Source organism: Mesoplodon mirus (assembly GCF_964341445.2).
Source record: "Mesoplodon mirus genome assembly, chromosome: 7".
Taxonomy (NCBI): domain Eukaryota; kingdom Metazoa; phylum Chordata; class Mammalia; order Artiodactyla; family Ziphiidae; genus Mesoplodon; species Mesoplodon mirus.
The window spans coordinates 100,490,372-100,506,256 of record NC_138983.1 but is presented as its reverse complement, the minus strand read 5'-3'; the positions used below and the strand labels follow the sequence as shown (position 1 = coordinate 100,506,256).

The 15,885-nt window shown below is 39.9% G+C and overlaps 1 long non-coding RNA gene across 1 annotated transcript in view; it reads left to right on the top strand.

The window, feature by feature from the left end:
• Positions 1–11,789, top strand: part of LOC309807246 — a 115,791-nt gene extending 104,002 nt beyond the window's left edge. Inside the window, exons 3-4 of the long non-coding RNA XR_014294537.1 lie at positions 2,385–2,523; positions 11,355–11,789. This is a non-coding gene — a long non-coding RNA (uncharacterized lncRNA). The remainder of the gene's footprint in view (positions 1–2,384; positions 2,524–11,354) is intronic.
• Positions 11,790–15,885: the final 4,096 nt, after the last annotated feature.

Genomic DNA, 15,885 nt, shown 5'->3' with positions numbered 1-15,885 from the left:
GATTAAAGACAACAGACATTTATTATCACAGTTCTGGAGGCTGGGAAGCCCAAGATCAAGTCACCAGTATGGCCACCTCATAGTGAGAGCTCTCTTCTTGGTTCACAGCTGGAGCCTTCTCTCTGTATCCTCATATGATGGGAGGAGGCTAGAGATATCTCTGGAGTCTCTTTTATAAGGCACTAATGCCATTCATGAAAGCTCATAAGCACTTTTGCATGGCCCGGCCTCCTATCTTTAAGAGGTAGGATTTCAACATGTAAATTTTGAGAGAACACTAACATTCAGATATGTGCACTCATTCTATACCCGGAAGCTAGGAATGGGTTAGGGTGAGCCAAGGTCCTGACCCTAAAGGGCTGTAGGGTGAAGAGTAGGACTAGGGGTCAAACCCTTGGGGCTGAGCCAGGTCTTGAGCAGCCTCTTCAGATATCCCTAGTGTGTTATGTATGTATTCTCTTTTCTGAGTGTGCCTTGCCTTTCCTGCCCCATCCTCCCAGGCCCCTGAAGCTTCAAGTCCAGCCTGAACCATATAGAAAGGGAGCTTTGAGTCTTACACAAAACTCCCTTATGACACCACTTCCTACCCCTTAGCAGTAACACAAGATTCACTGAAGGATTCACATGGTAAATATGTCTTAATGCCCCATGAGGGCTTTAAAATAATGTGTATTCTCTGCTTGTTGGTCATAATTTTATACAGTTTTAGTGGGAACGTGGGCATGTGAGTTTATTTGGCTATATTGCCATGAATGTGCACTTTCACAAACATATCTCCTACATCTACTATTTTTCCTACAGTCTTTTCCTCCCATATGATAGTCTCACCTTAATTCCACCTTTTATCAAAATTTAGACTTAGGTCTGTCACCATGTGGACATGCTTTGTAACAAAATAGCTTCAACCGAGGAGGTCAGTGGAAGGCCTGGACCAGCTATCTTGGTTCCATGATAGTAAGCAAAGGATCGCAAACTCCCATGTTAAGCTTAAGCAGAAAGCAAAGTTTAGTTAAGCATAGGTACACTCTCAGAGAGGGAGAGAGAGAAGGAGAGAGAAAGAGCAGGCTGTTTCTGAGAACAGGCTATTTCAGCGAAGTGAAGCAAGCCCAAAGCAAAGTATATCGAAGCAAAGGTACACTCTCGGGGTGGGGCGGGATGGGTGTACTGTTTCTGCAAATTGAAAGCAGCATTCCTATAAAGGCTTACGAGCGCTTTTAAGGAGCATTTTGCAGAGAGGTGAGGGTGAGTGACAAGGATCATTATTTGATTGACAGTCCTGAGCTATGGAACAAGTTTTCTGCTGCGCATGCTCTCATCCTTGAATCCCCAAGAAATGCCTACTGGGTGGGGGGAGGGGCAAAACCACATGTAATTTATTGTAATTATGGTATAATGAGTTTGGATTTACTATAGGTTATACGCCTGTCTGGTCTGGGCATGCACAGCCTGGAGAAGTCCCCTTGTGTTACTGTGCCTCTCTTTAACAGGATAAGCTGCCCACCACCCGACCATAGTTTCTCCCGTTCTGGGTGGAGTCAAGGGAGAGTCCCCAGATGGCTGGGTGTGACTCAATTTCTTCTTCTTGTCTTTCTCACCACTGTCACCTCCTTGCTGCTAATGTCTGACTAACTACCTAACAGGTCTTCCTTGCATTCATATTTGCTCTCTAAATTTTCTCTATTACTTTATTTTCAATATGTTTTGTTTGATGGGGTTTTTTTTTTTGAAATTTAAAAATCTTATGATAACATTTACCTTGATTTATTTAATTATTGTTCTACTGTTATTGATTTCTGCCATCTTATTTTATGCTTTATTTTCTACATTTTCTTTATTGTTTCTTTTTTTCCCTTCTTTGGCATCTTCCATTTTACAGGTCAAGGGTACTTATGTTTGTTTGACATTTGGGAATTTTTAGTATTGTAATGGTTTTATATCTTGAATTATGTTAATTTTCTCAATTTCTTACCCGTGGATGAAAAATGTTCCCTGCCATATCAGTAGACAAAGGATGTTGCAGTCATCAAGTCAGACGTCAAAGCAGGAACCCTCAACTGTGCACCTTGAGGGGATTCGGGATGGAGAAAAACAGGGTACTGGTTCTAGAGTTAAGGTGCATATCAAAGGAATGATTTCACGGAGCCCAGATTCTTTCATCTTCTCATACATAGAAAAATGCTAAAGTCCTTAACTTGAGACGTCTAGTTTTCTTTAATTAATAGTAATCTTTTGATGTTCTGACTACCTGGTTTTTCTTGACTGCTCCCTTAGGTCTTCTGAGCAGTTCCTCAGAGTGATCTGACAGGCTGTGTTCTGGGCTTAAGTCCTCAGAAAATCTGCCAAATAAAACATAATTCTCCTTTTGGGTTGTGCATATTTTTCAGTCAGCAGTCTTGGCAACCAATGAAGGGGCCCAGAGCAGACTTTTCTTCTTTGCCTGAACTCTATGAGGATCCAGAGTCCTGGCACCAGCAGAGGCTTCTTGGGCCTGTCCGCTTTCTCCGAGAGTCCAGACGAATTTGGGTGAGTATCTCCTGGTTCTTGGATCTCCAGTTTTGGTTGATGATCCTAAGTTTTATTCAGTGGTGTTAAACTCTTCTCTTGAGTAGTAGGTTATCCTTGAAACTTGGTTTCAAGAAGAAGTACCTGGGTCATCCTCAGTGAAAGACACTGGGAAGATTTTTACTCAGTTTAAACACTGAGAGTTTAACCTCGGTAGAAAAACACTGGGAAGACTTTTGCTCAAGTGGGTTAGCCTCACTTAAAAGACACTGGGAAGATCTTGCTCAGTTTAGACACTGCGTGGTTTATCCTCAGTTGGAAGACTGGGGAGACTTTGCTCAGGTGAAAGACACTGAGTAAAAGTTGGACTGGGTAATTAGGTGGAAGACTAACGTGTCTTCCTTGAATTGGCTACTTTAATAGAGTTTGTCAAAATAAAAGTGATCTTCACAAACTGAATTCAGAATGGGGAACTTAGCTTTCAATACAAAAGGAAAAGGAACAACAACAGATTTCCAGCTTCCAACGGATATCCTGGCCAGGTTTATGTACATACAAAATTTACATTTACAAGTGCTTACTTTCTTGGTACTTAAAGAAAATCTTGCCCTAAAAATGACTAAGATAGGACTCTTTTATTGCATATGCAGTTAAGTTAGAAAAAGCTGGCTTGATAAAAACGTCTTTTCAGAATTCTGACTTCAAAAAAACAAAAGGCTTTCTAGGGGAAACTTGCATTTCTCTTCCTGTGTCTTTGAAATGTTAAGTGTTCTGATATTCTTTAGTGTGTGTGTGTGTGTGTGTGTGTTTTGAGAACTTGGTCACTACCATCCAAAAGTACTTATATGGTGTACATTTGCCAATTTCCTCACTTCCATTGTGAAAGGAGTTCCCTATTCCTAAGAAAATGGACCTATGTCCGACTGACACAGAAGATGGAGATGTATCCCAGTGCATTTATATATGTATATCTATTAAATTTATGTATATATATATAATGCCTAATGGAAACATCTCAGATGTTCTATTTGGTATTTTTCTTTAATTTTACTTATAAAATTGTGACCATTTTTAACTCAAAAGAGGAGAATTTTAAAAATTAATTAAGAAGACATCCTCAGTAGTCTAAGGTTCAGAGTGACTTGGCAGAGAAAATTGCTGAATGGTTAGATAATAGTGCTGGTATGCTTGGCTATTGTAACACTTTCCATTTGAGTTTCTCTTCCTTGAAATTACAAGAACTATATGACTCAAGAGAAAGATTGATAATTAGGAATATTCTGCTTGCTTTATTTTATTTTATTTTTTTGTTGTTGTTGCTGCGGTACGCGGGCCTCTCACTGCTGCGGCCTCTCCCGTTGCGGAGCACAGGCTCCGGACGCGCGGGCCCAGCGGCCATGGCCCACGGACCCAGCCGCTCCGCGGCATGTGGGATCCTCCCGGACCGGGGCACGAACCCGTGTCCCCTGCATCGGCAGGCGGACTCCCAACCACTGTGCCACCAGGGAAGCCCCTCTGCTTGCTTTTCATAGAGCCTGTTGAAGAACATTTTAATTATTCGCAGGTCATAGGAAGGAACCTTCATGATCTAAGTTTTGAACAAGTAGTGTGGCAACACAAAGCTATGACTTAAAAAGGAAATTTGAAATGACCTATTTCTTTTGGCATCTCAATCCAGATATCTGTCAGTAAAATGCGTCACTTTTCAGTCAAATGGGTGGTCAGCAATATAATTTTTTATTGGGAAGCTGAAAGACACCATTGCCAAGCAGAGCACCTGCCGTGTTCACATCTATATTTGAGCATCTTTCGTTTTCCCAAGGGGTGCAAGGGAAGAGAAGGAAGGCCGAGAAATGCACTTGAATAAAGCTTTTCAAGATGGATAGAACAGAGAGCATTCCCAGAGGCGGGTCAAGTTCAACCCAAGAACAACTCTCTCAGTGCTTTCACAACTAGGTAAAATACAAGACCAGTAGTAACTCAGCTCTCAAATCAGTGCTGAAATCCAGCAGAAGGTTGTTAATATTGATACAGTTAACATACATCAAATAGGATTACTGAATTTTCTGAATCCAACTGAACTCCCAGGATTGTTTGGTTTCAAAGGCTGTTGGGCTCAAGACGCATTTGGTTTTAAATAATCCTTCCTAAAATGTTCAGCTTTCAGTCTGATATGATTGAAACCCAGCTTGAGTGTGTCTTATAATACACTGGACTGGAAAGACTATGGGCATTGAATTATTCAAAACATGGCAGGCGAAGGAGTGATATGTGGGGAGGATGTGATCATAGAAATGAGTGAGACTTGATATGTCTTGTTATCTCATTTGATTTACCTGTTAGAACTCTTCCAAATATTAGAGGAAAGAAATCAATATCAATTTTCACCTGTCACGTTCCACACTTCAGTGATGAATGAATGTCAAATTTGACCAGTTTTCTGTACCACCTGCTCTGAAATAATATTTCTGGGCCTTTATTAAAAATGTAAAATTTTCATTGAATTTCCAAATATGATTCTGCAGTGGCTAATTCAGCTTGTTTTATTAGTAAGCAAGTTCTGATGAGTAATACTAATTTAATAAGCCTGCATATGAGGTTAAAGTTTAAACTATTCCTGCCGAAGGTGATGAGATATGACTGTGATGTGGTGGTAGGGCACTCACCTTCCTGAACGAACCCTGCGAGCACACAGTTCTTGGGAGAAACCAGTACAAATCTGATATCATTGTGCATGTCTCCTGTAGCAGTGGAATGCACACACATACAGACATGATCATGGGTGAAAAAACACACATGCGCACCTTAGAGGCTTACATTAATTTCTGAATATAGTTCTCTGGAAAGAAAAAGCTTTACTGATGATTTGTATTTTTATAGTTTATTGTTTTATCCATACTAAAACACTTCATGAAATCACTTCCTGCTTTGTTGTCCATGGAATCCTTTCCATTTTGAGATGCTAAATATAAATCGAAATAATGAGTATAGTCCTTGGCCATGAAAGACTAAGTTACAGAGGACCCGGTGACTGGAGGTCAGAGCTGCCACGGAATTATTCTCTGCTCCAGAGACCATCAGAATATCACTGTGTACTCACTTAAGGATAGAATGCTGCTATTGAGAAACGAGCTCTCTTTTATTTCTACTAAAAGGAGAGAACAGTAGGGGACCTTGGCTGCGCCAGTGTATGAGACTTTCTCTGTTTTGGACAATAAGCCAAAAACAATACATGAAATAGCCTCACGCCTTTTGTCTTTTGTACCCAGCTCCTTCCTGTATTGCTCCTGATCAGTTACACTTAAATCAACAAGAGTTGCTTGAACATTTTGACAGTTATGTTCCCCATACCCTGAAGCATTTTTAAAGGGTTACTGAGATAAAGCTATTTCAAAAATACTCCCTCCAAATTTTTTCAGGGTGGCATCAATGAAAGTAACTTAGAGGAAAAAAACTTGAGTTCCTGGCCTACCACTCTAAGGCCAGGCAAGCATAAGCCTTCATAGCAAAACCTAAGTTTGCTCCCAGTTGAGAATTTGGTTTCCACGGTCTTATATAAAAAGTATATGGAGACTTTAATTCCCTATAAGCCCTTTCCAAAGAGTGAATACAGTTCATCATTCGTAAGAGATGATGAAAGTTACAATTTTGTTGAATAGGTGGAATATATATTACATATAATATACATATTTATTTTTAATATATATATATATAATATATATAAAGTTACTATTCAGAGTCCTAAAACGTGGATTTTTCTTACTTACCAAGAATGAACAGTAACTTGATCTCTAAACAATAAAGCACCTGGTCATAACAGAATCATAACAAATATTTGATATCAGAATGAATTCACTGTTCAGGTGTAAAGAGGGAATAGCTCCAGTTTTCCTCTTTCGTGCACCCCATTATTGCATCCTGGACAGAGGGGATTTTCTTGATTTTAATCTAAAGGAGAAATGGTCACTTTTGTTGAGATGGAAATTGACCACCTCAGTAGGCAGAGGCACTGTTTTTATTTGGCTGAATTCATGTTTCTAGTGATAATTCAAGGTGTAATAGGGTTTTCTCAGCCACTCCAAAATCTGAAAATGATAAGCATCTCACCAGAGTTTCAGGATGGCCCATTACCTATTCTGTGGAAAGGATATTCAAAACACCATGCTTCATCAATGTCTTCTTTGACTTATTAATGAATGGACAACTACTGAGTTAAGACAGTGTCTTATCCTTGCTTCAAAAAAATAAAAACAAAAAACCCCCACAAACACAAAAAAACTGTTAACAATGAAAACTTATTATGCCAGGCCTTAGTATGGCCTGACTTGGAAATTTAGTTTCAGAGGCTTTTGTGAATATACCAAGCAAAGAGGACCTAGGTGTATCTTACTCCCACAGGCCGCCAATAAATATTTGCTTAAGGGACAAAAAATTAATATATAGTATAGGAGAGAACCTGACAGATGCTTAACATGATTGAGTGATAGCAATGCCCAAACTCATCTGTGATCAAACACTATGAAAGTATCCTCCTAAGGATAAACTTATTACAAATAAGAAGTGAAAATTCAATTATGCAGATACTTTCAGTGTCAGCTCTGATATGCAAAAAGCATGGAAGTTGTCACTGTATCTTGTCCTTACAAGATAATGCTGTACAAAATGAAAATCAGTGACTTTTCTCAGACGTGATTAATAAAACATGTAACTATGAAAGAATTTTCAAACGGTAATTATGTATGCGTATATATGTGTCTCTGAAAAATCTGTGTCAAAGAAAACTGAGGCTATCAGTATAAACTTCTTTAACTTCTATCTCTTCTTACCTTTATTTCCTCCCAAACTTACCAGTATCCATCCAGCTCGAAGGATACAAGTGATTTTTATATACTGTGCAAGGTTTTTTTTTTCTTATTCATATGTCCATGTTTCCCCAATTCTCTAAATTATTGTCTACATCTTCAGGATCTCCTTTATTGGTTCCTTCATTTCAACATATAAAATAGAAGTCCTTCTCATTCTAAAAAATTCTTTTTTGCTAATTATTTTCTCTTTTCATCCAAACTCCTTGAGAGTAGCCTATTCCCACTGTCCTCACTAGCCCCGCCTGGCCCCGACAGGCAGCCCTACACCCTCAGTTTATTGCCATCTGGCTTTTCGTCCACCACTTCACTGCACTGCTCTAAGGTCACTGGGGACCTAACTGCCCAAATCCAATGGACACTTACATTCTCTGAAGGATGACACTGTCATCTACTTCCTCCTTCTTGAAACTCTATCACCTCTCTCCTTCCCAGAATTCTTTCTCTGCTTATTACTTAAACGTTGTCAGTACTCACAATTCTCTGAAATCTCATCCATTTTCATGATTTTAATGGCTGCTATGTGCTGATGACATTCAAATTTTTATCTTTCCATGTCTTCACGTGCATGTCCAGTTATCTACCAGTTTGTCTTCGGAATTCTACAGGTGCTTTCAAATTCTACATGTCCAGAACTAAAGTCTTTTCCCCACTTCAGTTCTTTATCCCCTATTTCCAAACTCAATGATACCACCACCCAACCTTAGTCACACAGATGGGGGTTCAGCCTCCGCCTCCTACTTCTTCCTTACTTCCCAAGGTCAAGTCTTGCTGGTAATTTCCTAAATACAATTAGAACTTATTTCCTCCCTTCATCTATACCTTATTTCAGACCCCTTTCTTCTTGCCGTTACCTGGTCTAAAAGTTACGAAATTGCTGTTTGGTGGAACCAGTTGTTAGACATTCTATTAAAAAAGGACTCTAGACTCAAATAGCTTTGAGGATGGCTGTGTACCATACGCCTGCTGTGACGATCCAGAATGAACATTAGCCTACAGCAGCCCCGAAAAGCTGTACAGTAAAGGAACCTGATTAACTTTACTTAAGCCAGGTTCTCCCTTCTGCCGGCCTATAAACCTTTCAGTAGGGACAGGAGAGGAGGTGGCAGCATGAAAATCCCACTTGAAAATATAAAGCACTGCTCCTCAGAAGAGTCTGGCATAATTATCTCCAGGCTTCTTCAGATTCCTCATCCATACTGACGTCAGTGGTCTAAAATGCCACCTGAACTTGTCCCTTCCATTCTTAGCTATTTTCTGAGGAAACCAGCTCCACACACATGGGTGGTTAAGACCCGCTCTCCTCCTCCTCGCTGCCTCCTTTAGGGGCACTTGCCGCTGCCTGGGGACACTGCACTGATCCTCCAGAGCCTGTGCCTGTGGCTCTGTGACACACCCCTCGCACACTCACGGCTCTGGACTTCCGCTGTCCACTCTGCCTTGAGTATCCTTGCCTTTCACCGGCTGACTCACCAGTTTCTCATGAGTCCTTTAAGACTTAGCTTAGGGACTGCCTCTTTTGATGACTTTTCTTTGCCTCACGGCTCCCCCTCTTCTTCCACAAACACTGACTAAACGCCCTGAATATGCCCGTCACAGCAGGTCACGTGCAGGATGAGACATCTGCTGTGCGTCTTCCCCTCTCACTCCACTGCTAAAGGGCCAACACTACATCTTGCTCGTTGTTTCACTCCTCTAACACTCAACCCATGACTAAGGAACTAACTAGTACTGTAGTAGCCCTCTTAGTAACAATCAGGCAGGACCTTCTACCAGAAATCTGACACTCCAGCTTTTCTCTGATCTCACCTTTCACTCTGATTGAACTAAAGACTTATCTGTACATGTTTTACCAGGGAGACATCATTTAATCCAGAGATGTGTCATCACATACTCTTACATACTCTGCCGTTTAAAAATTCTGCTCAGATGGGGGAGGAGACAGGTGTGCTTTCTGACAGCCCCACTGTTTTTGCACTTCTAGTGGTCACTGGCTTCTCTCAGTGCCTTCCTTAAACCCTTCTTCTCTTAACAAGGAAACAGGATAACAAAGTAATTAAGAGCCTGGTTACAGCCTGTGTGTGAACAGAAACATAGCCAAGGACATAGAGAATAGACTGGCGGTTGCCAAGGAGGAGGGGGTGGGAGAGGGTTGGATTGGGAGTTTGGGATCAGCAGATGCAAACTGGTGTATATACAGGATGGAGAAACAAAAAGGTCCTACATGCGACTTCCCTGGTGGCGCAGTGGTTAAGCATATGCCTGCCAATGCAGGGGACATGGGTTCAAGCCCTGGTCCGGGAAGATCCCACATGCCAGAGAGCAACTAAGCCGGATGTCACAACTACTGAAGTCCAGGCACCTAGAGCCCGTGCTCTGCAACAAGAGAAGCCACCACAATGAGAAGCATGTGCCCCTCAAATAGAGGAAGCCCGCGTGAAGCAACAAAGGCCAAACACAGCCAAAAATAAATACATACATACATACATACATACATTTATTTTTAAAAAGTGCATGTATTTAAAAAAACCCCAAAAAGGTCCTACTGTAGAGCACAGGGAACTATATTCTATATCCTGTGATAAACCGTAATGGAAAAGAATATGAAAAAGAATGTACATCAATGTGTAACTGAGTCACTTTCCTGTATAGCAGTAATTAACACAACACTGTAATTCAAGTGTATGTCAATAAAAAATAAAATTAAAAAAAAATGCCAGAAAAATGGTCACATAAGGGGAACTTCCCTGGTGGTCCAGTGGTTAAGACTTCGCCTTCCAATGGAGGGGGTGAGGGTTCAATCCCTGGTCGGGGAGCTAAGATCCCACATGCCTTGAGGCCAAAAAACCAAAATATAAAACAGAAGCAATACTGTAACAAATGCAATAAACACTTTAAAAATGGTTGACATCAGAAAAAATCTTTAAAGAAAAAATTCACATAAATCAGAAACAAATGAAAGATAATAAAGTCCATACATTAAAAAAAAAAAAAGAGCATGGGTTCGGGTCACATTGCAACTTCCCACTTACTTATAGCTGTGTAATTCTGGGCAACCCACATAATGTCTCCTCAGACTGTTCATCTATAAAATGGGGATGGTAAGAGTTCCCTACCTCAGAGCATTGCTGTAATCCATAAACACGGTTAAGTGCCTTGGTAAATGTTTGAGGCTCTCTGGTTATTATGAATTAAAATATGTCAATGGCTTCTGGCCGTGTGATTTATAATAGTTTGATGTTTAACCAAATGGTAAAACTATTCATTATTCCCATCTCTTTTTAACCCTTAGCCTGCTTTGTTGTTTATGTTTTCTCCCACCACAGAGTGCTAGTTCCAGGAGAGTAAAGGCTTTATTTTGTTCACTGCTGAAAGCAACAGCACCCAGAAAAGTACTGTACATATGAAGCCCTCAGTAAACACTAGCTGAATGAATGGTGCAAAGTGTTACAAGGAAAAGTACACCCAAACTTTCATTATAATAAAAAAGTATAGATAAAAAAATCTTTCTCTAATGGCTTCCAGTCAAGTAACTGAAAACACCATATGCTATAATAAAAACATAAGTAATTTATGAAAATTTGAAGGCAAAAACATAATTTTAAAAGATTTAGACCTATGTTAGGCGTGATAGAGTATGGATGCTTTCTTGAAATTCACAATCAGATCCAAGAGTATCACTTTCAGACTGTTCTAGTAGACTGAGTTTACTTTTAGTTGTCTTTGATGAAACAGTCACTATTCTACTCTCTTTCTTAACAGAAATGTGTTTTTTCGAAGACTCACTTTTAATTGGTTTATTAACCAAAGAATTATTTTGCCCAATTCCTTTGCTTTTCTGCTTTACAGGTGAGTCAGAGCAGGAATGCAGGTCCTTCCCAGGTTGTTTCTTAGCAGAGTAGTTTTTGGTCTATTCACCTGCTTTGCTCATTTTCTCTGAAGAAGACCTGCTATTTCTAGATAATTCCTCTTCTTTTCTTTGACTTCCAGTTCCAGAAATGACATCTGCTGAAGGAGAACATGTTCTAGCAATGAAATCTTCAAAAGACTCCTGCCGCTGCTCTGTGACTGGCACCCCCAGGTTGTCTTTGGAAGTTTCTAAGGCCTCCTGAGTAGACGCTGGGACACGGAAGGAGTCGAGAGGCAAAGGAATCCTAGCATCACCTGTAATTTTCGGAAAGTGGAGGGGAAGACAAAAGACAAGACAAAAATTCAGTGATGAACAAAGCCAACCATTAAAAAGTAGAGTTCAAAACTTCAATGTTACTCTGTAATCTTATTATTAACACAGTCAATTGATTAATCAGAAGATTTCAGAGCCAGTTTTTTTTGTAATTATATCTTGCCAAGTGATTCTCAGCTTAACCTAGCTATATCCAAGGCTATGTCCGCTACGTTTTCAGACTTTGGTGATTGGGGTAGTTATTACCCATTTCCTTTCCCTCGCTAAAAATAAAACCCTATTCTGTAAGATAATTAATTTCTTTGCTATCCTCCAGGCACATGTAAACCGTATATAGTTTGTGACCAGACTGTGTTCTCAAGCTGTCAGTTCCCAAGGCCACTCTGAGATTGGCTGATGGGGGCTCCAAGTAAGGCTAGAGGAAAAGCTGACAGGTTTTCCCCTCCCATTCCCATAACCAGGTGATTCACTCTAATATGTTACCTATTAGCTATGTCTGGATTACTTATTTTAAAAATTATATCAGTATGTGTACCTTCATTAGTGTTCCTTCATCGTAAGCTGACTGCATACAAATAGAAACCTAGATAAAATATGAACAGAATAGACATTTATACAATTTAAAATCTGGAATATTTTCTCTAATGTCTTCTTTCTTCATTAAGGATCGTTTGCTTTAACTCATAAATTTTCTAAAGAACTTCCAGTCTCCTTATTTACAAAAGTACAGTATCATGAAATGGGCACACATTTACTAATCTCAGATTTGGAAAGGACTCCAGAGTCTTCTAGCTCCCGAGCATGTGAACTATTAGAGACTGATCATTATTGTTTTCTCCCTGACTTGGTCATTTCCTTTTTGCTAATCACTCTTAGAATCATTAAGTGCTGTTCTGTCCATTTACTTGGATATTTTGCATTTGTTATGGGGCACTCTGCTTTGATTCTGATTTTTCCTCTTCAAGTGCCTTCTTTTCTTCTTTAGGTGGACTACTAACAGTAGAATTCACCTGGGGACGACCTAGTAAATGAAAATATGACTGATCTATACCAGCCATTGTGGCCAACTGCCCAAGCCTAGACGAGAGGAGGAAAGGAGAAAAGACAAAGGTTATTATAATCACAGAAGAGCAGTTTAGATTTCCCCAGACCTACAATCATGAAATACTTCTAAAATCTTTTTTTTTTTTTTTTTTTCCTCCGGTACGCGGGCCTCTCACTCCTGTGGCCTCTCCCGTTGCGGAGCACAGGCTCCGGACGCGCAGGCTCAGCGGCCATGGCCACAGGCCCAGCCGCTCCGCGCCATGCGGGATCCTCCCAGACCGGGGCACGAACCCTTAGCCCCTGCATCGGCAGGCGGACTCTCAACCACCCCGCCACCAGGGAAGCCTTACTTCTAAAATCTTAAAAGCCAACATCCTACTCCAGACTACAAGCCTCTCTCTCCCCCAAATCCTCAGCCCTTTCCAGATTCATCCTCTAGGAGACATCCCACTGTCTCACTAGCAGCTTCAATATGTACCGTGCACCCTGTCCACTGCCTGTCACACCTCCATTCCCACACTTCTTTACCACCTTTCCTCCAGTTTCCAAGAATGTGTTTGTTCCTTCCTTCCCAACACCAACACCAATTCATTCACTGACAAAACACCACTCCATCAACCAACTATCAATCTCCACTTCCCTCTTTCAGCAAAATTGCTCCCGGTTGAGAACCACTGACCTATATCTCCCCTGCAGATTAATAATCATTTTTATGTCTAAGGCAAAGATAACTTTAATTCAAACTTATCAAACAAGCAAAAGAAGTGAAAGATAGGAAAATTCTTATGCATTCCCGAATATTTTCAATGAAAACTGCCTTTAATTTAGTCTTTACAAAACAACTATACCTACTAATTACTCTGTCTACAGGTTACTCTTTTATAATGGGCTCCCCACTCTACCAAAGCAGGCCTCCCTATTTGCATTTCTTAAAAAATTTAATTCCTCATTTTAAAACGTCAACTATATTACCTATAATTACACTAAATTTGGCTAAATATAGCCACGTAAGTGATGAAAATTGCTCCAGTTCCTCAGCAAACTACCATTAGAGTCGCAAAGAGAAGAATGCCAGGAAGAGAAATGAACTAACCCAGCATCTTTAAGGAGAACCAGGAAAGCATGGAACTTCTGAAGAGAATTCTCAGTGCTGCCCAAAACACCTTCATCATCCAGGATCATGCTTGTCAATGAGTGGGCATGAAGGGCTTCAGACAAAGAGAAAGTTGTGTTTCTTAACTGGGCATTTTCATGTTCCAGCTATACAAGAAGACTGAAAACGTCTGACATGATTTTTTCTCATTGTCATCAAAAGTAGTCTTGCCTTGGGCTTCCCTGGTGGCGCAGTGGTTGCGAGTCCGCCTGCCGATGCAGGGGACACGGGTTCGTGCCCCAGTCCGGGAAGATCCCACATGCTGCGTAGCGGCTGGGCCCGTGAGCCATGGCCGCTGAGCCTGTGCGTCCGGAGTCTGTGCTCCGCAACAGGAGAGGCCACAACAGTGAGAGGCTCACATACCGCAAAAAAAAACCCCCCAAAACAACAAACAAACAAACAAAAAGTAGTCTTGCCTAGTTTCAAGGAACAAAACTAAAACACTCAAAATGTAATTAATTTATAATTAATGTAACCCTCCGCCAGTAAAGACAGAGACCTTATCACATAATAACCAAAACTCACAGGCACCCAACAAAGTTTCCTATATAACACTTAGGTGGTATATAAATAAACCCAAGCTATCGTTTTATTAATGATCTTTCACAAAAGATCACATTTCTAACTGGTTCAATTCATAATGGAGCCTCATTCCACATTAGAAAATGACCTGCTTTAAGTTTCCCTTAAATTAGAAAGTGAGTTATAGAATCTGATTTGAACAAAACATATTACAACTCTGCTGAATGTTAAGAATTAACTTTAGTGAGTAAAATATCTAATGCTTACGTTTAAAAGTCCTAAATCATACCCAACCCAATTTATTAAATGTACGATCACCAATATTTTCTTTGGCTTCTTCAACATATTCACCCCCGTGCACTCTTCCCCTTCTGCTCATCATCTACGCACTTAAAACCCCCTGTAAGCTCAACTCTCGTATTTCTCAGAAAGGCCGTTAATGTTCATGATGCCCCTTTTGCCTTACATGAGCAGGTGCTCAACATTTATTGAATGAGTGTCTGCCAATCCAATGGATGCACTTTCAAAAATTCCTCCCTACACTCACCCTGTGATAAATTATATTTAGATAGTACTTTTTAGATTATGCCCTGCTTTCATGCACATTACCTAATGTAATTCTCATAGTATATATTTTTATCTTTCATTGCATTCTTAGAAGTTTTCCAATATCTTAAATTTATTTCAATGATTCACTTTCCTAATTCATTGCCAGGAGAGTCTCATCATGTCTTTTATGTTACTGTATATACAATACATGCACAGAAGGTGCCTTCTTGAATCAAAGAATCATGAACAGGAAATAAGCTAATGTCATATAAAAGCACACACAAACACACACACATACACAAAACCAGATTTTCACATCTTTAAAAACATGCTTTCTGGAATATAGATCATATGATCACTAAATACCAGTACATGCAAAAGTCCATATGATACCACCAATTTGCAACATATTACAGTTCTAAAGCTTACAAAATATGTGTATATGGCTTAAAATCAAATCGAAATAAAACCAAAACACTCTCAAAAGCAGATGAAACGTGTTTACCTCACTGACTCGTCTATCAGCCTTCAGTCTTATTACTCTTACCTCCTTTAACTGCTTTAGGCACTCCTCCAGGGTTTCCTAAGCAAACAGAGTCAATATTATAACTAATTCATAGTATAATATCCAAAAGCCTTTCCAGCTATTGGTCTCATCAGGATTTAGGGGCAGAGGCAGAAGTGAACTCAGATTTTAGTCTGCTACTGGTCATATCATACCATGCCAGTGAAATGAATGATCAAAATCTATCAAATTTGCAAAGATTTATTTAAATTCCACTCTTTCCAACATAAATTTGTGGCAGCCCACCATAAAAGGCATATGCATATAACATAGTAAGTCAGAAATAAGAAGTTACGACCAAGAAAGAAAAATTCTATTTTTTTTTGTGGGTTTCTTTATAGCAGGAAGTCCTATTAACGAACCTGCTTAGCATACCTGAATTGCATAATTGCAGATTCAAAAGCATGTTTTAAAAAAGTAATCACTTTTAAAGCAATTTACAGTCAAGCACTGTTCCTGGAGTTCCCTGGGTATTAAATAATCGAATCATCAAAACCCTAAGAGG